The sequence below is a fragment of the Pseudophryne corroboree genome, chromosome 5 (assembly GCF_028390025.1).
Source record: "Pseudophryne corroboree isolate aPseCor3 chromosome 5, aPseCor3.hap2, whole genome shotgun sequence".
Lineage (NCBI taxonomy): Eukaryota > Metazoa > Chordata > Amphibia > Anura > Myobatrachidae > Pseudophryne > Pseudophryne corroboree.
This window is the reverse complement of record NC_086448.1, coordinates 246,167,872-246,194,213: the sequence shown is the minus strand read 5'-3', so window position 1 is coordinate 246,194,213 and position 26,342 is coordinate 246,167,872.

The window sequence follows — 26,342 nt, the reverse complement described above, 5'->3', positions numbered from 1 at the left end:
CTTTGTTCAAGCAATTCACTGTTTGTCTGCACGTCACATCGGTCTATATCATTCTTCATATCACTTCAAGAGCATATCACTCTTCACGCCAGTCTTTTCAGGGTCAGTAATTGCTGTTTGTGTTTATGTACTTCTGTCACACTAGGTTCAGTGAAGACATCAGATGCCATTTTGGGTCCAGAATCCAATTTCAGAGTGTTATCCACCATCTTTTCCTCTTCTGTTTTCCCTACTACCACGTAGAACTTTTACTAAATTGCAGAGAGATGCTCTTCCAGTGTGTTCTCAGGCTGTAGAAGATTGTCTACATATCTTCAAATTCAAAAAGTCTCAGCTTTTGACTGGCTATTTCAGAATCTGTCATGTTTAATTTACACTGCAGCTCCAGTTCTCTGGCATACATTTCTACCTGGAGATTTTGTAACTGGTTCTGTGTACTCAACAGACATTTCTCAAGGTTCTAAGTGTCCTTACATTTTTCCAGTCCTACCATGTGCATAGTTAAGTTCTCTCACCAAAGCTTTACTTTGCTCTGGTGCTTTATGCAGGCTTTTCTCTAGAAATAAATTTCTTTCAGCCATATGCTCTGAATTTGCTTTGGAAGTAGTCAAATTGGTATGAAGCATATAAATTTGCTCCTTAAGACTTCCTTCAAGACGGACAAGCTTCATGTCTTTTCTCACATGGTCTTTTTCCCACTGACCATAAGTCTGTAGCATATGGAGATATTTTTCTATTACTCCACAAAGCTTTTCAGCCAGAGAATCTATTTCAAATTCACATTCCTTCAGTTATGCTTGTGTGGACATAATTAAACAGTCTTTTTCTTTTACCACCAGAGCTAAAGCCACCATTTTTACTTGTGTGTGCTCTGTATCACTCTGATGTCCCTTTGTCAATTCTTTTCATTTTTCCACTTCCCGCTTAAGATCCAAATGTCTTGTTCTAATACTTAATTCTTTGAAAGCAACACATAATTTTCATATTTTGTGATGCATGTTTATTCATCAGCTTTCTCAAGGCATTCAGTCATAACTTTCAATTCAAATTTTGTTTCTTTAAGAGCCTTCATTTCTTACTCTCCCTTTTTCTTGCTCTTGTTTAAGGGACTTTTTTTGAAGAGGCCAACTCTTTGTGCAACTTTTCTTTAACTTGTTTATGTAGAAATCACTCCATGGTTCACCTTTCCTCAAAGAAATTTATTTGCTCCAGCCACACACAATCTCATGTGTTTTCCAGCACAATCCCTGCTGATACTGCCACAATTTATATATTATAACACTACTACACTTTAAAATTATCTTTCATGTCTTCAGGGAGTGACTATCCCTTATTAATATTAAATGTGAACTTCCTTGATCAATCAATTTTATATTATTAAAATGTAATTTCAATAATGTTTCTTTTGATACCTAAATGAATATTACTGAACCTGACCCTTTTCCTTCTAATCCTGCATGTTGTGGATAATCTTCAGCAACTTCCCCCTATGTCTCATCAACCTCAGCCTCATCCCTCTCTTTGTCTCTCCTACCACATTCTGACTATCAAGATCCTTCTGTCTCTCCAGCCCCTTTGTGACTATATCCTCTTGTGTCTCTCCAGACCCTTCTGTTTGTCCAGCCCTCTTCTGACTCTCTAGCCCCTTGTGTCCATACAGCCCCTTGTGCCCCTCCAGTCACTTGTGTTTATCCAGGACCCTGTGTCTTTACAGCCAATTGTATCTAGCAGCTATTTGTGTCTCACATCAATTGTGCCTCTTCAGCCCCCATCTGACTCTACAACCCCCTTCTGACTCTCCAGCCCCTTGTGTCCCTCTAACCATCTGACTCTTCATCCCCTTGTGTCTCTACAACATCCTTCTGCCTATCCAGTCCTCTTCTGACTCTCTAACCCCTTGTGTTTCACCAGCCACTTGTGTATATCCAGCCCCTTGTAACTCTCCAGCACCTTATATCCAGCACTCTCTGACTGTCTTGTGTCTCTCCAGCCAATTGTGTTTATCCAGCATCTTTGTCTCTCTAGCCCCCTTCTGACATTTCATCCCTTTGTGTCTCTCCAGCCACTTGTGTCTTGTCAGACCCTTGTGTATCTCCAGACCCATTCTGACCCTCTGGCCCTCTTCTTACTCTTTTGTCCCTTGTGTCTCTCCAGCCACTTGTATCTCTCCAGCCCCTTGTGTCTCTCCAGCCCTTCTAACGCTCCAGTCCCTTGTGTCTCTCTAGCTCTCTTCTGACTCTCCAGTCTCTTTTGTCTCTCCAGTACCCTTCTGCCTCTTCTGACTTTGTAGCCCCTTTTTTATATCCAGACCCTTGTGTCTCTACCACCTCTAGTGTCTCTACAGCCCCCTTCTGACTATACAAACCCTTGTGTCTTTCCAATCCTCTTCTATGTCTCCACCTCCTGCCATGCAGGGTCGCACCAGTCTCCTTCTGTCTTTCCAATCACTTACTTTATGTGGCTTGTTTAGCTGCAAATGCTCCTTGCACTGTGGAACATTATTGATACTTCAGTTGGTGGACAATAACCCCACATCTCTATAGCGTTCAACCCGCTATATTGAGACCTATCAGTGATGAATGTCCCTTTATGTGAAGTATTGACATCTTAACCCATGATGAACTCCTAGTGACGAAACGCGTTGAGTTTTCAAACGGCTATATCGTTAGCAATTAAAGAAGAATTTTGCCAGAAATACCGATATACATCATGGCTTCCATAGATATCCTTGGAGATGTACTCTGTCAAATACTGTAAACATCACAAATGAATGAATTTGATGTAATTGTTTTATGTATGTTTAATGCCTTTTTATGGATATACGTCATAGATGTTGAATCAATGGCCCTCATTCCGAGTTGTTCGCTTGCAAGCTGCTTTTAGCAGCTTTGCACACGCTAAGCCGCCGCCTACTAGGAGTGAATCTTAGCTTATCAAAATTGCGAACGAAAGATTCGCAATATTGCGAAAAGACTTCTCTGTGCAGTTTCTGAGTAGCTTGAGACTTACTCTTCCAGTGCGATCAGTTCAGTGCTTGTCGTTCCTGGTTTGATGTCACAAACACACCAAGCGTTCGCCCAGACAGTCCTCCGTTTCTCCAGCCACTCCCGCATTTTTCTCAGAAACGGTAGCGTTTTTTCACACACTCCCATAAAACGGACAGTTTCCGCCCAGAAACACCCACTTCCTGTCAATCACATTACGATCACCAGAACGAAGAAAAAACCTTGTAATGCCGTGAGTAAAATTCCTAACTGCATAGCAAATTTACTTGGTGCAGTCGCACTGCGAACATTGCGCATGCGCATTAGCGACTAATCGCTCCGTTGCGAGAAAAAAATAACGAGCGAACAACTCGGAATGACCCCCAATGTGGATTGACTCATTGTTCATTTTAGAATAAAAAGTCCTTTTTATGTATGATGGTGATAAGCTCCGGATTAATAAAGTGGTTTGAGATATTAATTTTCTGAATAGATCTTAGCTCCATGGGAGATTCTCTTACCTTCTGTCAGAATCCGTTTGGATTTCCCATTGTGAGAACATATTAGCAGGGACTGATGTTCACGGTACAATAGCAAGTTTATTAAAGCAGTGAACAACTGTAAACAATAAATATAAACCAGGAATAACTAGAGAACACAAAATGAAAGGGAGAACTGAGGGGACATGGGATGCCAGGAGACTGTGAATACACGGGATGCCAGGAGACTGTGAGTACATGAAAACGGTGTAGACTGTGGAAATACAAGAGACACTGTGGACTGTGAAGGTACTTTGCAATAGGATTGTTCAGTAGCGGATATTGCACCATAGCAGGATGCACTTGAATAGGGAATGCAGGGTTGCAGGATTGCACTGTGGTAGAGTATGTAACATACCAGGATAACACGATTGCACTGTAGCAGGATCACAGGATAGCACTGTGCAGGGCCGGACTGGCCATCTGGCACTTCTGGCAAATGCCAGAAGGGCCGATGGCCACGTGGGCCGGTCCAGCGCTCACTGATACACGCTGCCGCTCAGTCCGGCGGCAGCGTGTCTCAGCTGTCAGGAGAGGAGAGCGCCCGCCAGCGCGGCTGTGTATGGCGCGGCGGCGTATAGCGGACTTCAAACCAGCCGCCGGTTCGTGAGCCAATCAGAGCTCACGGACCGGCAGCCAATCAGAAGCCACCGGTCCTCGAGCTCTGATTGGCTCACGAACCGGCGGCTGGTGTGAACGAAGTCCGCTATACGCCGCCACGCCAGACACAGCCGCGCTGGCGGGTGCTCTCCTCTCCTGACTCACCCGTCCCTCACAGCCGGAGCCCGGAGGAGAAGCAGCAGCAGTGCAGCAGCGGTAAGCAGCTGCAGCACTGGCTGCTGTGGGGGCAATTGTATACCTGGCACTGTGGAGCATTTGTATACCTGGCACTGTAGGGGCAATTGTTTACCTGGCACTGTGGGGGCATTTGTATACCTGGCACTGTGGGGGCATTTGTATACCTGGCACTGTGGGGGCATTTGTATACCTGGCACTGTGGGGGCATTTGTATACCTGGCACTGTGGGGGTATTTGTATACCTGGCACTGTGGGGCATTTGTATACCTGGCACTGTGGGGGTATTTGTATACCTGGCACTGTGGGGCATTTGTATACTTGGCACTGTGGGGCATTTGTATACCTGGCACTGTGGGGGCATTTGTATACCTGGCACTGTGGGGGCATTTGTATACCTGGCACTGTGGGGGTATTTGTATACCTGGCACTGTGGGGGCATTTGTAAACCTGGCACTGTGGGGGTATTTGTATACCTGGCACTGTGGGGGCATTTGTATACCTGGCACTGTGAGGGCAATTGTGGATCTGGCACTGCACTATTGGGGGCATACAATGTAAATTTCGGCTCATACCGTGTGCTATAATGTAAATTTCGGCTCATACCGGGTGCTATAATGTGAATTTTGGCTCATACTGTGTGTTATAATGTGAAAGAGGCACCAGTACTAGATAGTATAAGGGGTCCTACTATTGTGGTGCATAATGCGTATAAGGGGTGTATGGTGTGGTAAACTAACTGAAGGCCACGCCCCCTTTTGAGTGGCCACGCACCCTTTTCCGGAGCGCGAGCGCTTAATTACAAAGTTCACATTTCCATACCCCCACTTAAAAATTTCCACTTCAACCACTGGTTGTGTGTATTTTATTAGAGAATGATGTACGCTTGTATGTTGTTAGAATATTAAATATATTTGTAAGAGCATAGACTAATAAGTGGGAGGAGTCAGGAATAGTAAGGGGAGGAGTCACAGAGGTGGACCTGTGTGCTTCAAAAATGCCAGGGCCTATTTTTAGTCCCAGTCCGGCCCTGGCACTGTGGTAGAGTATGCACTGTAACAAGATAACAGGATTGCACTGTAGCAGGATCACAGGATAGCACCGTGATAGAGTATGCACTGTAGCAGGATAACAGGATTGTACTGTAGCAGGATCACAGGATAACACTGTGGTAGAGTATGCACTGTAGCAGGATAACAGAATTGCACTGTAGCTGGATCACAGGATAGCACTGTGGTAGAGTATGCACTGTAGCAGGATAACAGGATTGCACTGTAGCTGGATCACAGGATAGCACTGTGGTAGAGTATGCACTGTAGCAGGATAACAGGATTGCACTGCAGCTGGATCACAGGGTAGCGCTGTGGTAGAGTATGCACTGTAGCAGGATAACAGGATTGCACTGTAGCTGGATCACAGGATAGCGCTGTGGTAGAGTATGCACTGTAGCAGGATAACAGGATTGCACTGTAGCTGGATCACAGGATAGCACTGTGGAAGAGTATGCACTGTAGCAGGATAACAGGATTGCACTTTAGCTGGATCACAGGATAGCACTGTGGTAGAGTATGCACTGTAGCAGGATAACAGGATTGCACTGTAGCTGGATCACAGGATAACACTGTGGTAGAGTATGCACTGTAGCAGGATAACAGGATTGTACTGTAGCAGGATCACAGGATAACACTGTGGTAGAGTATGCACTGTAGCAGGATAACAGGATTGCACTGTATCTGGATCACAGGATAGCACTGTGGTAGAGTATGCACTGTAGCAGGATAACAGGATTGCACTGTAGCTGGATCACAGGATAGCGCTGTGGTAGAGTATGCACTGCAGCAGGATAACAGGATTGCACTGTAGCAGGATCACAGGATAACACTGTGGTAGAGTATGTACTGTAGCAGGATAACATGATTGCACTGTAGCTGGATCACAGGATAGCACTGTGGTAGAGTATGCACTGCAGCAGGATAACAGGATTGCACTGTAGCTGGATCACAGGATAGCACTGTGGTAGAGTATGCACTGTAGCAGGATAATAGGATTGCATTGTAGCTGGATTACAGAATAGCAATGTGGTAGAGTATGCACTGTAGCAGGATCACAGGATTGCACTGTAGCTGGATCACAGGACTGCACTGTGGTAGAGTATGCACTGTAGCAGGATAACAGGATTGCACTGTAGCTGGATCACAGGACAGTGCTGTGGTAGAGTATGCACTGTAGCAGGATAACAGGATTGCACTTTCGCTGGATCACAGGATAGCACTGTGGTAGAGTATGCACTGTAGCAGGATAACAGGATTGCATTGTAGCTGGATCACAGGATAGCGCTGTGGTAGAGTATGCACTGTAGCAGGATAATAGGATTGCACTGTAGCAGGATCACAGGATAGCACTGTGGTAGAGTATGCACTGTAGCAGGATAACAGGATTGCACTGTAGCTGGATCACAGGATAGCACTGTGGTAGAGTATGCACTGTAGCAGGATAACAGGATTGCACTGTAGCTGGATCACAGGATAGCGCTGTGGTAAAGTATGCACTGTAGCAGGATAACAGGATTGCACTGTAGCTGGATCACAGGATAGCACTGTTGTAGAGTATGCACTGTAGCAGGATAACAGGATTGCACTGTAGCTGGATCACAGGATAGCACTGTAGCAGGATCACATGATTGCACTGTAGCAGGATCACAGGATTGCACTGTAGCAGGATCACAGGATAGCACTGTGGTAGAACCTGGCAGTTCTATGGATGATTTAGCAGTAGAGACCAGCATAACCAGGACCAGGAACTGAGACAACCTTGACATGATGAACTGGCAACAGGGAGCCTGTGTAGCTGGCCTAAGTAGTGAGTTCAGGTGCTGCTCACAGCTGTGGTAACAGCTGATAATCAAACTGCAGATACAGAGCAGAGTGCTGAGCACCAGAGCAGAGAGCGCCACCCCAGGCATGGAGGAGAAACTGCATGGATCGTGACAGTACCCCCTCCCTAAGGAGCGGATTCCAGACGCTCAACACATGTCAGAGTCTGAATCAAAAGGTAGAGGGCATATCAGGGTATCCTCATGATGCCAAGGAAGTCCAACAGTGGCTTTCAACTTAGACTTTCCCTTTTTCTTCTTTCTCCTTTTTGTAGATTTCCCAGCAGGAGCAGTAGACTGAAGCTGAAGAAAACCAACAGGTAAGCTGATTGCTGGAGCCTCTGAGCTGGCGACAGGAGTCTCGGATGAACCAAGATAGATAGGAACCTTAGATGGCCCCGGCTGGGCAGGAACCTCAATTGAGACTGAAGACTGATGAGACTATGAATTGAATTTCTTAATTACCACCTCTCTGAAGGCCACAAGATTGAGAAGAACTGGGTCATTGGTTTCAATTAGTGGACTAGCCCATTCCAAGGCTTCTCCTCTGAAGGTCAGGAATAAAAATTTAACTATGTTGGATGGAGTAATTCCGAGGGAAAGGTCTGTCTCCATCATGGAAAGATATCGGTTAACTAGTGCAAAGTATTGCGTTAAATCTCCATCAAAGTAATCCAAAGATGGAGCGTTGGATGAATTCTGTGAAGTGGAAGCTTGATTTTCTGGAAACACTGGAGATGGAATAAAAAATGGAGCATCAGGACACTGAGAAGGGGACAGACTTTCAGGAGACTGGTCAGGAATACATGATGATCCTAACCGAACGTTGACTAGAGATTTGGATGGCACTTTCTGGATTTGGTCCTTCCTGGAAGTCCTGTGAGACTGAGTTGTACCCAAATCGCGAGTCAACAAGTTAGTAGTCGGATTGGAACCCAGGACTACAGCAGTGCCTACGTGCCTAGATATATGGCCTGTGTTGTGAGAAACGGGAGTGCTAGATTCTTCTTCGGAGATTGGCATAATGCTCAGAGCCCCCTCCTGGGGCTGAACTAAGGCAGGAGCCCTTTCTTCACTGGGCTGGGCTAAAGCAGGAGCCCTTTCTTCACCGGGCTGGGCTAAGGCAGGAGCCCCCTCTTCACGAGGCTGGGCTAAGGCAGGAGCCCCATCTTCACGGGGATGGGCTAAGGCAGAGCCCCCTCTTCACGGGGCTGGGCTAAGGCAGGAGCCCCCTCTTCACGGGGCTGGGCTAAGGCAGGAGCCCCCTCTTCACGGGGCTGGGCTAAGGCAGGAGCCCCCTCTTCACGGGGCTGGGCTAAGGCAGGAGCCCCCTCTTCACGGGGCTGGGCTAAGGCAGGAGCCCCCTCTTCACGGGGCTGGGCTTAGGCAGGAGCCCACTCTTCACGGGGCTGGGCTAAAGCAGGAGCCCCCTCTTCACGGGGCTGGGCTGAGGCAGGAGCCCGCTCTTAATGGGGTTGGGCTAAAGCAGGAGCCCCCTCTTCATGGGGCTGGGCTGAGGCGAGAGCCCCCTCTTCACGGGGCTGGGCTGAGGCGAGAGCCCCCTCTTCACGAAGCTGGGCAGCACTCTGAAGACTCTCTGGCTGGGCAGCACTCTGAAGACTCTCTGGCTGGGCAGCACTCTGAAGACTCTCTGGCTGGGCAGCACTCTGAAGACTCTCTGGCTGGGCAGCACTCTGAAGACTCTCTGGCTGGGCAGCGCTCTGAAGACTCTCTGGATGGGCAGCGCTCTGTAGACTCTCTGGCTGGGCAGCGCTCTGTAGACTCTCTGGCTGGGCAGCACTCTGTAGACTCTCTGGCTGGGAAGCACTCTGTAGACTCTCTGGCTGGGCAGCACTCTGTAGACTCTCTGGCTGGGCAGCACTCTGTAGACTCTCTGGCGCTGGACCCTCTGAACCCCTCACTGGGGCTGGACACTCTGAAGAACCCCTCCTGGGGCTGGACACTCTGAAGAACCCCCTCCTGGGGCTGGACACTCTGAAGAACCCCCTTCTGGGGCTGGACACTCTGAAGAACCCCCTCCTGGGGCTGGACATGCTGAAGAACCCCCTTCTGGGGCTGGATGCTCTGAACCCCTCACTGGGGCTGGACGCTCTGAAGAACCCCCTCCTGGGGCTGGACGCTCTGAAGAACCCCCTTCTGGGGTGGGACGCTCCGAACCCCTAACTGGGGCTGGACGCTCTGAACCCCTCACTGGGGCTGGATGCTCTGAAGAACCCCCTCCTGGGGCTGGACGCTCTAAACCCCTTACTGGGGCTGGACGCTCTGAACCCCCTCTTGGGGCTGGACATTCTGAAGAACCCCCTCTTGGGGCTGGACACTCTGAAGAACCCCCTCTTGGGGCTGGACACTCTGAAGAACCCCCTCCTGGGGCTGGATACTCTGAAGAACCCCCTCCTGGGGCGACAGGCTCCGAAACTCCTCCTGGGGCAACAAGCCCGGAAACTTTAAGTGGAAGACCAGTTTTGTGACAGATGGTATTTAAAGATTGGAGATGCACTCTGCCCCCATTTCTTGGTTTTCGAATGGGACAAGTTAGAATAAAATGTCCTTGACCCCCACAATACAGGCAAAGTTTATTGTCTCTGCGATGCTGGCGCTCTGTTTCTGAGACGCTAGGTCGAGGGAAACTATGGAACCTGCCTCTTGTCTGTGGAGGAGAGGTGCCCCTAGCATGCCTAATCCATGGGTCAGAAGAAAACTCCTTTTCTGGAGCTATTTTACTGGGGTCCACCAGTCTCCCCAGGAATTCAGGTAGAATACATAGAATACTGGATACTAAAGTCTGTAGCTGGTCTAACTTTTCCTTTAAAATCCCCAGTCGTAAGGAATCTAAAGAAGGTGATGTTTCGGGAGCTGAGGGGTTAACGAGCTGTGAGAAAACTCCCTCAGGCAGACTGCAATTATCTCCCCTGCTGTTTGTTTTGGGCCAGTTCATACTGTCAGAATCCGTTTGGATTTCCCATTGTGAGAACATATTAGCAGGGACTGATGTTCACGTTACAATAGCAAGTTTATTAAAGCAGTGTACAACTGTAAACAATAAATATAAACCAGGAATAACTAGAGAACACAAAATGAAAGGGAGAACTGAGGGGACATGGGATGCCAGGAGACTGTGAATACACGGGATGCCAGGAGACTGTGAGCACATGAAAACGGTGTAGACTGTGGAAATACTAGAGACACTGTGGACTGTGAAGGCACTTTGCAATAGGATTGTTCAGTAGCGGATACTGCACCATAGCAGGATGCACTTGAATAGAGAATGCAGGGTTGCAGGATTGCACTGTGGTAGAGTATGTAACATACCAGGATAACATGATTGCACTGTAGCAGGATCACAGGATAGCACCGTGGTAGAGTATGCACTGTAGCAGGATAACAGGATTGTACTGTAGCAGGATCACAGGATAACACTGTGGTAGAGTATGCACTGTAGCAGGATAACAGGATTGCACTGTAGCTGGATCACAGGATAGCACTGTGGTAGAGTATGCACTGTAGCAGGATAACAGGATTGCACTGTAGCTGGATCACAGGATAGCACTGTGGTAGAGTATGCACTGTAGCAGGATAACAGGATTGCACTGTAGCTGGATCACAGGATAGCACTGTGGTAGAGTATGCACTGTAGCAGGATTGCACTGTAGCTGGATCACAGGATAGCGCTGTGGTAGAGTATGCACTGTAGCAGGATAACAGGATTGCACTGTAGCTGGATCACAGGATAGCACTGTGGTAGAGTATGCACTGTAGCAGGATAACAGGATTGCACTGTAGCTGGATCACAGGATAGCACTGTGGTAGAGTATGCACTGTAGCAGGATAACAGGATTGCACTGTAGCTGGATCACAGGATAGCGCTGTGGTAGAGTATGCACTGTAGCAGGATAACAGGATTGCACTGTAGCTGGATCACAGGATAGCACTGTGGTAGAGTATGCACTGTAGCAGGATAACAGGATTGCACTGTAGCTGGATCACAGGATAGCACTGTGGTAGAGTATGCACTGTAGCAGGATAACAGGATTGCACTGTAGCTGGATTACAGGATAGCACTGTGGCAGAGTATGCACTGTAGCAGGATAACAGGATTGCACTGTAGCTGGATCACAGGATAGCACTGTGGTAGAGTATGCACTGTAGCAGGATAACAGGATTGCACTGTAGCTGGATCACAGGATAGCACTGAGCAGGATCACAGGATTGTACTGTAGCAGGATCACAGGATTGCACTGTAGCAGGATCACAGGATTGCACTGTAGCAGGATCACAGTATAGCACTGTGGTAGAACCTGGCAGTTCTATGGATGATTTATCAGTAGAGACCAGCATAACCATGACCAGGAACTGAGACAACCTTGACACGATGAACTGGCAACAGGGAGCCTGTGTGGCTGGCCTAAGTAGTGAGTTCAGGTGCTGCTCACAGCTGTGGTAACAGCTGATAATCAAACTGCAGATACAGAGCAGAGTGCTGAGCACCAGAGCAGAGAGCGCCACCCCGGGCATGGAGGAGAAACTGCATGGATCGTGACACCTTCTATGTTTACCTATGTACCTCATGTAGCAGGAGGTATTTCTTGAAGGTGAAGCTCCCTGATGAATTGGCGCATAACAAGGTCTTAAAACTATCTATCTTTTATATATATATATATATACATACATGTATTACAGACACGTTTAGCATGGGTGTTTCACAGTTCTTATCTCTATTCATTCTCTTGTATCCTGACAGCCCCGGCCAGCGCGATCTCAAGCGCCGGCTGCTACCATAGCAACCCGACGCACAGACGCGTGACGTCATCCGCAGCCGACCCCGGAAGTCCAGGGAACGCAGCGGGGACAGAGTGGCCGGAGGCGTCCGTCTTCACGCACGGGTGGCGGGACATTCACCAGCTTATAAGGTAAGCCTTTTTCACTTTGTCACATACACCTTGAAGAAGGGGCCACGGACCCCGAAACGTCGGTTACTGTGTATTTTGTGATGCCAATACACAATTTTGTTTGAACAAAACCCTGGAGTGCCGCCTATCTTTTCTACGACTATCCATACCACGGAGGGCACCCAGGTCCTTTACAGCATCCAGCGAGTGCCGGGCTACCCCACCAACATATTATACTTGAGGCTACAGTGCTTCTCCTGAGCCAAGGCACCGCATCTATCTTTACAGAACTTCTCTAGGTGGATCTCCGCTTCCAGCACGGGACACTCATTCACACAGCACTTGATCGAGCACAGTGCACTTGACCATTATGGAAGCACCCAGCACCTCACTAAAAAGCACAGACCAGAGTGGCCACAGGGGAGTGATTACTAATAAAGGAGACACATATAGCTTCTCGGAGGAGGATGCTAATCGGCTACGATTTAAGGAGTGTCTACCCCCCACAGAATCCATATTAGATTCCAAGGACATTTATCAACAACTTTTGAAATTAAAAAAGAAAGAAACCGATTTTCTACTCCACGGTATATCATTATCGGACTATCACAGAGATCATATGATCCCAAGGGGCTTCAGAGTGAAAAACACCCCCACGTTGGGCCGATATAACCCTGATTTCTGTGCACGGTGGATCGGCATTCTCAATAAATGCAGTATGGACCTTATACTCTTGGTCATAGAAGAGGTGGGCCGGGAACTCAAGAACACTAGAAGTAAGATCGCTGAGTTTGAACGGATACACCTACCCATCCTTCAACAGGATCAGTCTCAGGACTGGATCCCTAAACTGCAAAACCAATGTGATAACTATAAGCGAGAATTAATCCGCTTTAAACACAACAAACTGGATATAGTCAAAACTGACTACGAAGAGAACAGGGTTTACAAATGGATCATGGGAAGCGAGAGGTCGGCATCCAGCCAGAGACAACCTAGATTTAATCCTGGCTGGAGGAGGAGGAGAGAAGGTCAGTCAATGAGGAAAACCTCCACCACCAGCGATAGTGAATTCGCGGCGGGGGACTCCGAAGACCCCACTCAGACTACCGACACCCCTTTAGAGAAAGCACAAGGGGTAACCAAGTCAAGCCTCCCAAAAGATCTCCCACCCGCAGGGGTGGCCAGAACCAAAGGAACCAGAAATCTGGCTGCAAAGAAGAAACCCTAGTTTTCAACTTATCTACCAGATCCTTTAGTGACACCGAGATGGCGGTCCTGAATAAAGGACTTTCTTTTGTACCTACGAACCAACATGACAACTTCAGATGGAACTTGGAATCCCACCGATTCTCAAGGAAACTACGTCTGCAAGAATTTTACCAAGATCAACCGGCAGACCTTACACCCAATATATTCTCTGAGTTTATCAATAAAAGCACCTGTTCTGCCTTCGACCCCCCCTCAACAAACGCCTCCATTAAGACCTTTTCACGACTTCTGGATACCTCAGTCGACAAATATTCAAAAGCGTCTAAAATAATCCACTTTAATATGACACGGGCAGAGAAAGCAGCCCTTAAAGACCTCAGTAATTATACTGATGTGGTATTCAGACCAGCAGATAAAGGAGGGGGAATCGTAATCCAGAACTTATCAGACTACACCAGAGAAATAGACAGACAGCTATCAGACTCCAATACCTATTCAACACTAACCATGGATCCCACTGCCCAATACAAACGGGAACTGGATGACATCTTGGATCAAGCTAAAGAGGACCAAAGAATCACCAATAAGCTACATAAAGCGCTCACACAGGATTTTCCGGTTGTACCAATCCTTTTCACCACACCAAAGATCCACAAGAACCTAACAGAACCTCCCGGGCGTCCCATCATTTCTGCAAGGAAGTCCTTATATCAGCCAATATCCCAGTTTTTGGACTTCATCTTACAACCCTTGGTCAAAAAGCAACCCACCTTTATTAAAGACACCACCGATTTCTTGAATGCATTGAGGAGCCTCCAGCACATCCCTCCAGACACCTTACTATGTGTAATGGATGTGTGCAATTTGTATACAAGCATCCCTCATGCTGAGGGATTAGAGGCAATGAAACGGTTCCTGATACAAGAGGACGTCCAATGCATTGGACATGGGTTGTTTCTTCAACTACTGGAATTGACGCTGCGGAGAAACTATTTCCTGTTCAATGGAAAATACTATGAACAACGATCTGGCTGCGCTATGGGCAGTTCAGTCGCTCCGTCGTATGCCAACACCTTTATGTTCCAAGAGGAGAGAAAATTCTTCTTCCTTGATGACAACATTTCGGAACATATCCTACTATACACCAGGTTCATAGATGACATTTTTATGGTATGGACAGGTGGTGAAGAGAGATTCATACAACTAATGAGGCAGATTAACTCCACCAACTCACCCATCAAGTTCACATTCAAATTCAGTACCACTGAGGCTGATTACTTGGATGTTCATGTGATGTGCTCTAACCAAGTGATATCCACATCTGTATACACAAAACCCACCGATAAGAACAACCTACTGAGGGCCAACAGCCACCATCCAAGACCCTTAATCAAAGGTCTACCTAAATCTCAAATGTTGAGATTAGCCAGGATTAACAGCGACAGAACGACGCTGGTTAATCAGCTCGACTGTTTAATCCACCGATTTGTTCAGAGAGGGTATGATAGGTCCCAACTAATACAACAAAAGGAGGAGATCCTATCAAATAACATCCAAAGTACATCATCGGCCAAGATGGCAGAACCACTCCAACAGGTAATTCCATGGAAGACCACTTACACTACTACCAGCCCAGTAATCCAGAGAGCAGTGAGAGCTCTCTGGCCTATAGTGCGAACAGACGGGAATCTCAGATGTTTTAGATCCAAGAGACCAATGGCCTGCTTCTTGAGGGGAAAGAACATCAAAGACAGCATAGTCCATTCAGACATAACAGGGTTTAAGGACACCCCTCCCTCGAATTTTCTAACAAAACAACCAGGATGCTATAAGTGCCTAGGGTGCACGACGTGTACACATATGCTGACAGGATCATCTTTCAAATTCCCCCAGTCAGATAAGGTGGGACAAATCAGGCAAGTTTTAACTTGCACGTCTAGATATATTGTCTACCTTATAACATGCCCATGCGGCAAAGGCTATGTAGGAAAAACCATCAGGACGGCAAGAGAACGTATGGCCCTACATAGATCGGCCATTAGCCAAGCACTATTGGGGAAGAAAATCGATCAACCCATAGCCAGGCATTTTGCAGAGAAGAGGCACCCGTTGAACTCACTAAAACATATCCTCATTGATCAAGTTCCAGATTCCATCCGAGGAGGAGACAGAGGGGGCAAACTCCTCATGCTAGAAGCGAGGTGGATCTTTAAACTCAACACTATAAACCCGTCGGGCTTAAATGAGAACATTTCATGGAATTCTCTACACTGAATGGGTCTGAATATATTAAGGAAACCAGAAGATGGACGTTGCAAGATCCTTTATAGCTTCCACTACTGTGGGAACGTAGTGTAAATTAACAATACTACTACTGGTATCGACATCTTTACCAGTATAATTGATTTGTTGTCTTACTGTTACAAACACGAGAATCATTAATTAGACCTATAGGCACTTTGGCACATAGTGGTAATACCACCAGACTATATTTGGGTGACACCTGTAGCGGGGGATCACTAACTGGGATCGTGGCTAACTACACCTCCCCCAGTCAAACTATCTTGGCTCCTATCACTAGGGTTGTTCCCAGACGCTAGCATTAATTCACCACTGTCCCCTTTTATATGTATCCATCTCATAGTCAATGCTTTATGATGTATTACAGACACGTTTAGCATGGGTGTTTCACAGTTCTTATCTCTATTCATTCTCTTGTATCCTGACAGCCCCGGCCAGCGCGATCTCAAGCGCCGGCTGCTACCATAGCAACCCGACGCACAGACGCGTGACGTCATCCGCAGCCGACCCCGGAAGTCCAGGGAACGCAGCGGGGACAGAGTGGCCAGAGGCGTCCGTCTTCACGCACGGGTGGCGGGACATTCACCAGCTTATAAGGTAAGCCTTTTTCACTTTGTCACATACACCTTGAAGAAGGGGCCACGGACCCCGAAACGTCGGTTACTGTGTATTTTGTGATGCCAATACACAATTTTGTTTGAACAAAACCCTGGAGTGCCGCCTATCTTTTCTACGACTATATATATATATATATAGAAATCCAACAATGAACGGCACTCAGAGACAGCATATGTGAAAAAAATTGTATTCCATACAGTCAACGTTTCGGGGATCAAGTCCCCGTCGTCAGGACAAATGTACAGCAGAATCAACAAGAATAGCCAACACTTACCCTCCTAAATACCCAAGTGATCCTACCGGTGCCGTCCGTCCCGTACACGCCCGCAGCTCAAACCCCGCTTCCGCGTGCGTCATCTGACATCCACTTCCGGAAACAGCCGCAGCTTGCGGCTCACCTCATCCCCGGCTGCGTTCCATCAGCAGGAGAGGACGCCGGCCGGACCCACGGGGGAGGAGGGGCTGAAAGCACAGGAGAACAACAGAGATATAAAACTCAATACATAATCGTATAAAACAAAGAAAGAGAAAAACAACATAAGTACAAAGAAAAATGATAGAAACCATCAAATACATCACGATGAACCACATCCCCCGTATCCACATAAAGGGAATAAATTACACAAGCATATTCCAGTTGATTTTTTCATTTAACCCACCCGGGGCACAGGTACCCAATCTCATGATCCATCTAGTTTCTTTGACTAAAAGGGACTTTGCACGATCACCGCCCCTCAGGCTGAGGGGCACGTGATCGATAATAAAATAATAAAATAGGATTCCTTTTCCTAGTGATTATACCTCCTCTAGCGGGGGAATTAGCAGAGCCACGAAGGCCCTGTGGCCAATTGTGTCGTCTGACCCTGAGCTTAAAGTGTTCCATCACACTACCCCCCTGATGTCGTTCCGGCGTGGTCGTAACATCAAAGACAGAATTGTTAGAACCGACATTACCGGTATGGGTGTTGTGAGACTCCCCAATGTCTATTACAAACCTGATGGATGCTACCGTTGCAGTGGTTGTGCGACTTGTAAGCTGATATTGAATTGTAAATCTTTCAAACATCCCCACTGCAATAAAACATATGATATTAGGTTTGTGCTAACCTGTTCATCTGTTTTTGTTGTATACATTATTGTCTGCCCCTGTGGGTTAATGTATGTAGGTCAAACTACCCGAAAGTTCTCTGAAAGGATGGCGGCTCACAGATCAGCTATCAAACTTACTCTTGAGGGTAAAATAATTGATCAACCGGTAGCTAAACTTTTTAAAAGTGCTGGTCATTCGTTAGAGTCCCTTCGGTATTTTATTATCGATCACGTGCCCCTCAACCTGAGGGGCGGTGATCGTGCAAAGTCCCTTTTAGTCAAAGAAACTAGATGGATCATGAGATTGGGTACCTGTGCCCCGGGTGGGTTAAATGAAAAAATCAACTGGAATATGCTTGTGTAATTTATTCCCTTTATGTGGATACGGGGGATGTGGTTCATCGTGATGTATTTTATGGTTTCTATCATTTTTCTTTGTACTTGTGTTGTTTTTCTCTTTCTTTGTTTTATACGATTATGTATTGAGTTTTATATCTCTGTTGTTCTCCTGTGCTTTCAGCCCCTCCTCCCCCGTGGGTCCGGCCGACGTCCTCTCCTGCTGATGGAACGCAGCCGGGGATGAGGTGAGCCGCAAGCTGCGGTTCCCATGGAGACGGCTGTTTCCGGAAGCGGATGTCAGATGACGCACGCGGAAGCGGGGTTTGAGCTGCGGGCGCGCACGGGACGGACAGCACCGGTAGGATCACTTGGGTATTTAGGAGGGTAAGTGTTGGCTATTCTTGTTGATTCTGCTGTACATTTGTCCTGACGATGGGGACTTGATCCCCGAAACGTTGACTGCATGGAATACAATTTTTTTTCACATATGCTGTCTCTGAGTGCCGTTCATTGTTGGATTTCTATGGATGATTGGTCCTGGCACCTGAGCACCAGTGATTTCGTTGTTGGAGTGCCGGCTGCTGCTGGATGTGTATGGTAGTGCCCCTGCATTGGAGCACACTTTGCATGGCACCCACCCTGTATGCTTACAGCACTTACTCTGCTATTTGATTTTTAGCCTCTGTTTGAAGATGGATCCTGTCATATCTACTTCCCAGGATGCACCTGGATGTCGGAGCTCCCGGATCACTGACATGGGAGAAACATTCAGTTTTTCACAGGCCGAAAATTGATCAAATCCTCTGCCAAGAAGTTATTACAGACCCCGATAAGGCTGTTAATGCAGAAACATTATTCCACCAGATCTGGAGGCTGAAACACAGAGAAATCGATTACATGCTACATGGCAGCTCCCTCTCGGAATATTTTAGGGAACACAAAATCCCTAGGGGATTCCGAGTGAGGAACGTTCCTACTATAGGGCACAACAACCCGGAGTTTGTCCGTAAATGGATCGCCATATTAAACAAATGCGCCTTTGACCTCATGATCTTGGTGATCGATGAAGCTAATAAAGAACTGATGGCCACCTGGTCCAAGATTGCTGTGTTTGAAACTGCTTCTCTTAAATTCTTGGAGGAAGACTCCTCTCAAGACTGGATTAGGAAACTGGAAACTCAATGCCAACAATATCAGAAAGATTTGTTAAAATTTAAACGTAATAAAAAATTGGCGGTGGATGCAGACAACGAGGACTATCAGGTGTATAGGTGGTTGGTTGGAAGCGAACCAGTCAAAGCCCATCAAAGATTCCCTAGAACAAGGAGACCTTTGCACAAAAAAAACTCCACCAGTGATAGATATGGGCCACGCTCAAGTTCGGATAGTGAGTTTGCTGCATCTGAAGCTGAAGATGCACCTGGCAATAAGGAAGCCCCTTTAGGGGAAGGTACCCGAGCCACCTCAAAACCTACAACCTCGCTGCCACCCGCCGGGGTGGCCAAAACAAAAGGGGTACGTGCAGTAACACAGCGTCAACATCGCTAATCTTTAATCTATCCCAGCGCAAACTTGAGCAGGCTGAAATATCGGTGCTATGCAAGGGCCTGAGTTTCGTTCCCACCAACCTGCATGATGCCTTTAACTGGTCTAAGGACATTCACGCATTCTCACGCAGATTGAGGCTTAAAGAGTTTTTCCAGCATTCTCCTGACACCAGTGATACTTCTATTTTTTCAAGTTTCCTCAAACGTGCATCAAGATCTTCATTTGATCCAGTTTCTTCCAATGCTTCTCTTAAATCCTTCCACTGGCTGCTTGATGACTCCATCACCAAATTTTCAGCAGCCCCAGCAAAAATCAAGTTTAATCTCTCCAGGGCGGAAACCAAAGCCCTTGAAGCTTTGGCGTCTTATGACGATATTATAATCAGACCCGCCGATAAGGGCGGGGCCATTGTTATTTTAGATCTACAATATTATAGAGATGAGATTTATGCTCAACTTGAAGATGTGGAAGTGTATCGGAAACTGTCATCGGATCCAACCCCTCGGTTTCAAAAAGAGCTTTTGGGGATCCTCAATTCAGCCAAATTGTCTGGTAAACTACCAGACAAAATTGTTAAAGTTCTTAGTGTCAGTCATCCCAGGGTCCCGCTACTGTACACACTCCCCAAGCTACACAAGAATCCTCGGAATCCCCCGGGACGTCCGATTATTTCGGCCCCAGATTCTTTATACAGATCAGTAGCCCAGCTACTCGATTCCATCCTGCAGCCTTTGCTGCTACATAGAGATGCTTTCCTGAAGGACACCAATTCATTTTTGAAAAAGTTACAGTCTGTCCCAGATATCCCTCCAGGAACTTTACTATGCTGTCTCGATGTTTGCAGCCTGTATACGGCCATTCCTCACGATGAAGGTCTACTTGCTATGAGGAACTTTTTGAAGGCTGAACTTCCTGAACAGCTATTTGATCATGAGCTATTTTTGTCCCTCCTTGAGCTAACCCTCAATCGCAATTATTTTTTGTTTGATGGATCTTTTTTTCTCCAGTTGAGAGGATGTGCGATGGGATCCCCTGTGGCCCCTTCGTATGCCAATATTTTTATGTTTGAACGAGAACAAAGTTTCTTTTCTAATTCAGATATTAGCGACAATATTTTATTATATTGTCGCTATATAGATGATATTTTTTTGTTGTGGGGTGGGGGGCAGGATGCGCTTTTGGAGGTTTTAGGTGGAGTCAACAGCTCCGATTCTTTCATTAAATTTACTTATACCTGCAGTCTGACAGACATCCATTTTCTTGATGTTATGATTCATCTCGAAAATGGTTGCTTGTCCACTGAGGTTTTTCATAAACCCACTGATCGTAACACCCTTTTACTAGCGTCCAGCCACCACCCGGGGCCCCTCAAGAAAGGGCTCCCTCGCTCACAGATGATGCGAATAGCCCGTATAGCGTCAGATCCTTTGAAAGTTCCTGGAGAACTTGATGGTCTGGTACAGAATTTTGCTTCTCGTGGGTATGACCGTGATAAGCTTAAGACACAGAAAGATGAAGTATTGGGTATGTCTCGGCAATCCCTTCTGGAACCGACGAGTAGACACCTTAAAAATAGGATTCCTTTTCCTAGTGATTATACCTCCTCTAGCGGGGGGATTAGCAGAGCCACGAAGGCCCTGTGTCCAATTGTGTCGTCTGACCCTGAGCTTAAAGTGTTCCATCACACTACCCCCCTGATGTCGTTCCGGCGTGGTCGTAACATCAAAGACAGAATTGTTAGAACCGACATTACCGGTATGGGTATTGCGAGACTCCCCAATGTCTATTACAAACCTGATGGATGCTACGTTGCAGTGGTTGTGCGACTTGTAAGCTGATGTTGAATTGTAAATCTTTCAAACACCCCCACTGCAATAAAACATATGATATTAGGTTTGTGCTAACCTGTTCATCTGTTTTTGTTGTATACATTATTGTCTGCCCCTGTGGGTTAATGTATGTAGGTCAAACTACCCGAAAGTTCTCTGAAAGGATGGCGGCTCACAGATCAGCTATCAAACTTACTCTTGAGGGTAAAATAATTGATCAACCGGTAGCTAAACATTTTAAAAGTGCTGGTCATTCGTTAGAGTCCCATCGGTATTTTATTATCGATCACGTGCCCCTCAACGGTGATCGTGGAAAGTCCCTTTTAGTCAAAGAAACTACATGGATCATGAGATTGGGTACCTGTGCCCCGGGTGGGTTAAATGAAAAAATCAACTGGAATATGCTTGTGTAATTTATTCCCTTTATGTGGATACGGGGGATGTGGTTCATCGTGATGTATTTTATGGTTTCTATCATTTTTCTTTGTACTTGTGTTGTTTTTCTCTTTCTTTGTTTTATACGATTATGTATTATATCTCTGTTGTTCTCCTGTGCTTTCAGCCCCTCCTCCCCCGTGGGTCCGGCCGGCGTCCTCTCCTGCTGATGGAACGCAGCCGGGGATGAGGTGAGCCGCAAGCTGCAGTTCCCATGAAGACGGCTGTTTCCGGAAGCGGATGTCAGATGACGCACGCGGAAGCGGGGTTTGAGCTGCGGGCGTGCACAGGACGGACGGCACCGGTAGGATCACTTGGGTATTTAGGAGGGTAAGTGTTGGCTATTCTTGTTGATTCTGCTGTACATTTGTCCTGACGACGGGGGCTTGATCCCCGAAACGTTGACTGTATGGAATACAATTTTTTTCACATATGCTGTCTCTGAGTGCCGTTCATTGTTGGATTTCTATGGATGATTGGTCCTGGCACCTGAGCACCAGTGATTTCATTGTTGGAGTGCCGGCTGCTGCTGGATGTATATATATATATATATATATATATATATATATATATACACTGCTCAAAAAAATAAAGGGAACACTAAAATAACACATCCTAGATCTGAATGAATGAAATATTCTTTTTAAATACTTTGTTCTTTACATAGTTCAATGTGCTGACAACAAAATCACACAAAAATTATCAATGGAAATCAAATTTATTAACCCATGGAGGTCTGGATTTGGAGTCACCCTCAATATTAAAGTGGAAAAACACACTACAGGCTGATCCAACTTTGATGTAATGTCCTTAAAACAAGTCAAAATGAGGCTCAGTAGTGTGTGTGGCCTCCACGTGCCTGTATGACCTCCCTACAACGCCTGGGCATGCTCCTGATGAGGTGGCGGATGGTCTCCTGAGGGATCTCCTCCCAGACCTGGACTAAAGCATCCACCAACTCCTGGACAGTCTGTGGTGCAACGTGGCTTTGGTGGATGGAGCGAAACATGATGTCCCAGATGTGCTCAATTGGATTCAGGTCTGGGGAACGGGCGGGCCAGTCCATAGCATCAATGCCTTCGTCTTGCAGGAACTGCTGACACACTCCAGCCACATGAGGTCTAGCATTGTCTTGCATTAGGAGGAACCCAGGGCCAACCGCACCAGCATATGGTCTCACAAGGGGTCTGAGGATCTCATCTCGGTACCTAATGACAGTCAGGCTACCTCTGGCGAGCACATGGAGGGCTGTGCGGCCCCTCAAAGAAATGCCACCCCACACCATTACTGACCCACTACCAAACCGGTCATGCTGGAGGATGTTGCAGGCAGCAGAACGTACTCCTTGGTGTCTCCAGACTCTGTCACGTCTGTCACATGTGCTCAGTGAGAACCTGTTTCATCTGTGAAGAGCACAGGGCGTCAGTGGCGAATTTGCCAATCTTAGTGTTCTCTGGCAAATGCTAAACGTCCTGCACGGTGTTGGGCTGTAAGCACAACCCCCACCTGTGGCTGTCGGGCCCTCATACCACCCTCATGGAGTCTGTTTCTGATCGTTTGAGTAGACACATGCACATTTGTGGCTTGCTGGAGGTCATTTTGCAGGGCTCTGGCAGTGTTCCTCCTGTTCCTCCTTGCACAAAGGCGGAGGTAGCGGTCCTGCTGCTGGGTTGTTGCCCTCCTACGGCCTCCTCCACATCTCCTGATGTAATGGCCTGTCTCCTGGTAGCGCCTCCATGCTCTGGACACTACGCTGACAGACACAGCAAACCTTCTTGCCACAGCTCGCATTGATGTGCCATCCTGGATGAGCTGCACTTCCTGAGCCACTTGTGTGGGTTGTGGGGAGGTCATACAGGCACGTGGAGGCCACACACAGTACTGAGCCTCATTTTGACTTGTTTTAAGGACATTACATCAAAGTTGGATCAGCCTGTAGTGTGTTTTTCCACTTTAATATTGAGGGTGACTCCAAATCCAGACCTCCATGGGTTAATAAATTTGATTTCCATTGATAATTTTTGTGTGATTTTGTAGTCAGCACATTGAACTATGTAAAGAACAAAGTATTTAATAAGAATATTTCATTCATTCAGATCTAGGATGTGTTATTTTAGTGTTCCCTTTATTTTTTTGAGCAGTGTATATAATTTAGACATTTTAAATCAATTGTACAAACATATTTGGATTGTACAACCATATTTGGGAAACATTTCTGTCATAATAAGATATTATCAAACTTTGTTCATTAAATTAAAATAAACATTACTGTTACAGCAAAATTGTAGTGGTTGTTATTAATCTTTCTCTGACGTCCTAGTGGATGCTGGGTACTCCGTAAGGACCATGGGGTATAGACAGGCTCCGCAGGAGACTGGGCACTCTTAAAACAAAGATTAGGTACTATATCTGGTGTGCACTGGCTCCTCCCTCTATGCCCCTCCTCCAGACCTCAGTTAGTATCTGTGCCCGGCCAGAGCTGGATGCACCCTAGGAGCTCTCCTGAGCTTCCTAGAAAAGAAAGTATTTGTTAGGTTTTTTATTTTCAGTGAGATCTGCTGGCAACAGACTCACTGCTACGTGGGACTAAGGGGAGAGAAGCAAACCTACCTGCTTGCAGCTAGCTTGGGCTTCTAAGGCTACTGGACACCATTAGCTCCAGAGGGATCGAACACAGGCCCAGTCCTCGGTCGTCCGGTCCCGGAGCCACGCCGCCGTCCCCCTTGCAGAGCCAGAAGAACGAAGAGAAGTTGAAAATCGGCGGCTGAAGACTCCGGTCTTCATTAAGGTAGCGCACAGCACTGCAGCTGTGTGCCATTGCTCCCTTAGCACACCACACACTCCGGTCACTGATGGGTGCAGGGCGCTGGGGGGGGGGCGCCCTGGGCAGCAATTAGATTACCTTACTTGGCGAAAAGCACATAATACAGTCTGATAAACTGTATATGTGCATTAACCCCCGCTATTAAAGTACATAAAAGGACAGAAGCCCGCAGCTGAGGGGGCCGGGCCTTCTTCCTCAGCACACCGGCGCCATTTTCTCTTCACAGCTCAGCTGGAAAGAAGCTCCCCAGGCTCTCCCCTGCAGTATCCTGGTACACAAAGGGTAAAACATAGAGGGGGGGCACATAAATTTAGGCGCAAAACTGTGTATATAAGCTGCTATAGGGGAAAAATCACTCAGTATAGTGTACATCCCTGTATTATATAGCGCTGTGGTGTGTGCTGGCATACTCTCTCTCTGTCTCTCCAAAGGGCCTGGTGGGGGAACTGTCTTCAAATAGAGCATTCCCTGTGTGTGTGGTGTGTCGGTACGCGTGTGTCGACATGTCTGAGGTAAAAGGCTCCTCTAAGGAGGTGATAGAGCGGATAAGTGTGTGGGAGGGTGTCTCCGTCAACAACGCCGACACCTGTTTGGATATGTGTAAGTGCTGAGGTAAAATTATTGCACAAAAGTTAGGGAACAGAAAGGAAATCTACCCTGGTCTGTCCCTATGTCACAGAGTCCTTCAGAGTCTCTCTATGTTCACTATCCAAAATAACAAAGTATCGACACGGAGTTTAACTCCACTGTCGACTACGATAATGCAAAGTTACAGCCAAGAGGGCTAAAAGATATTCAATATATGATTATTGGAATAAAAGATGATTTGCATATCACTGATGACTCATCTGTCCCTGACACGAGAGTACACATGTTAAGGGGAAGAATGCTGAGGTAAATTTCCCTCCTCTCATGAGGAAAAAGAGCGGGAATCTCCAGACAAGAGACGGCAGCTTCCCACAAGAGAATTCTCAGGCTGTATCCTTTCCTCACTAGGGCCAGGATGTGTTGAGAATCTTCCCCTTGGGTGTCCTGTTTGCACTAGCTATTGTCAGGGATCCTGCAGATAGCGTGCGCATTCTAGTATACTACCCAGACCGGCGATTGTGTCGGCATGGGTTTATAGCGCTGTGGCAGCGTGGACAGGTACCTTATCAGCAGAGATTGAGACCCTAGTATGCATATAAATATTTTAAGATGCTGTCTTAAGTGATAGATATATAATTATAAAGCATGCCCAAAGGGACATGAGTATACTGGGTCCTAGAGACAAAAGCTATGTCGATTTCTGCTTGACGTGTCCTGTAGAATATACATTGGACAGATGATGCCGACTTAAGAGGCATATGGAAGGCTGAGGATTGTGTGGAGAAAGGTTCTCGGGCCTGGTCTCCACAGTTATAGCTGGTAATTCTGATATTTTGCCTTATATTCCTGCACAGCCTAGGAAAGCACGACATTATTAAATGCAGCTTTTCGAATAAAGAAACAAGAAAGTCTGCGACCTTTCTTGTCAGAGCCGGGGCAGAGGAAAGAAGCTGTACAACACAGCTAGTCCCCAGGAACAGAAGTCCTCCCCGGCCTCTACAAAAATCCACCGCATGTCGCTGGGGCTCCACAGGCAGAGCTAGGCCCGGTGGGGACACGCCTTCGTAAGTTCAGCCACAAGTGGGTTCACTCCCTGTTAGATCCCTGGGCAATAGAAATTGTATCGCAGGGATACAGGCTGGACTGTGAGAAGATGCCCCCTCACGAGGACCCGGCGGGCTTCCCCCCAAGAGAGGGAGCCAGTGTTAACTGCAATTCGTAAATTGTATCTTCAACAGGTGGTGGTCAAGGGTCCCCTCCTTCAACAAGAGGGTGTTATTATTCGACCGTGTTATAATCCCGAAACCAGACGGTTCGGTTAGACCCATATTGAATTAAAATCCCTGAACATATACCTGAAAAGGTTCAGGTTCAAGATGGAATCGCTAAGAGCGGTCATTGCATGCCTGAAATGAATCGGGACATAAGGGATGCATACCTTCGTGTCCCCATTTATCCACCT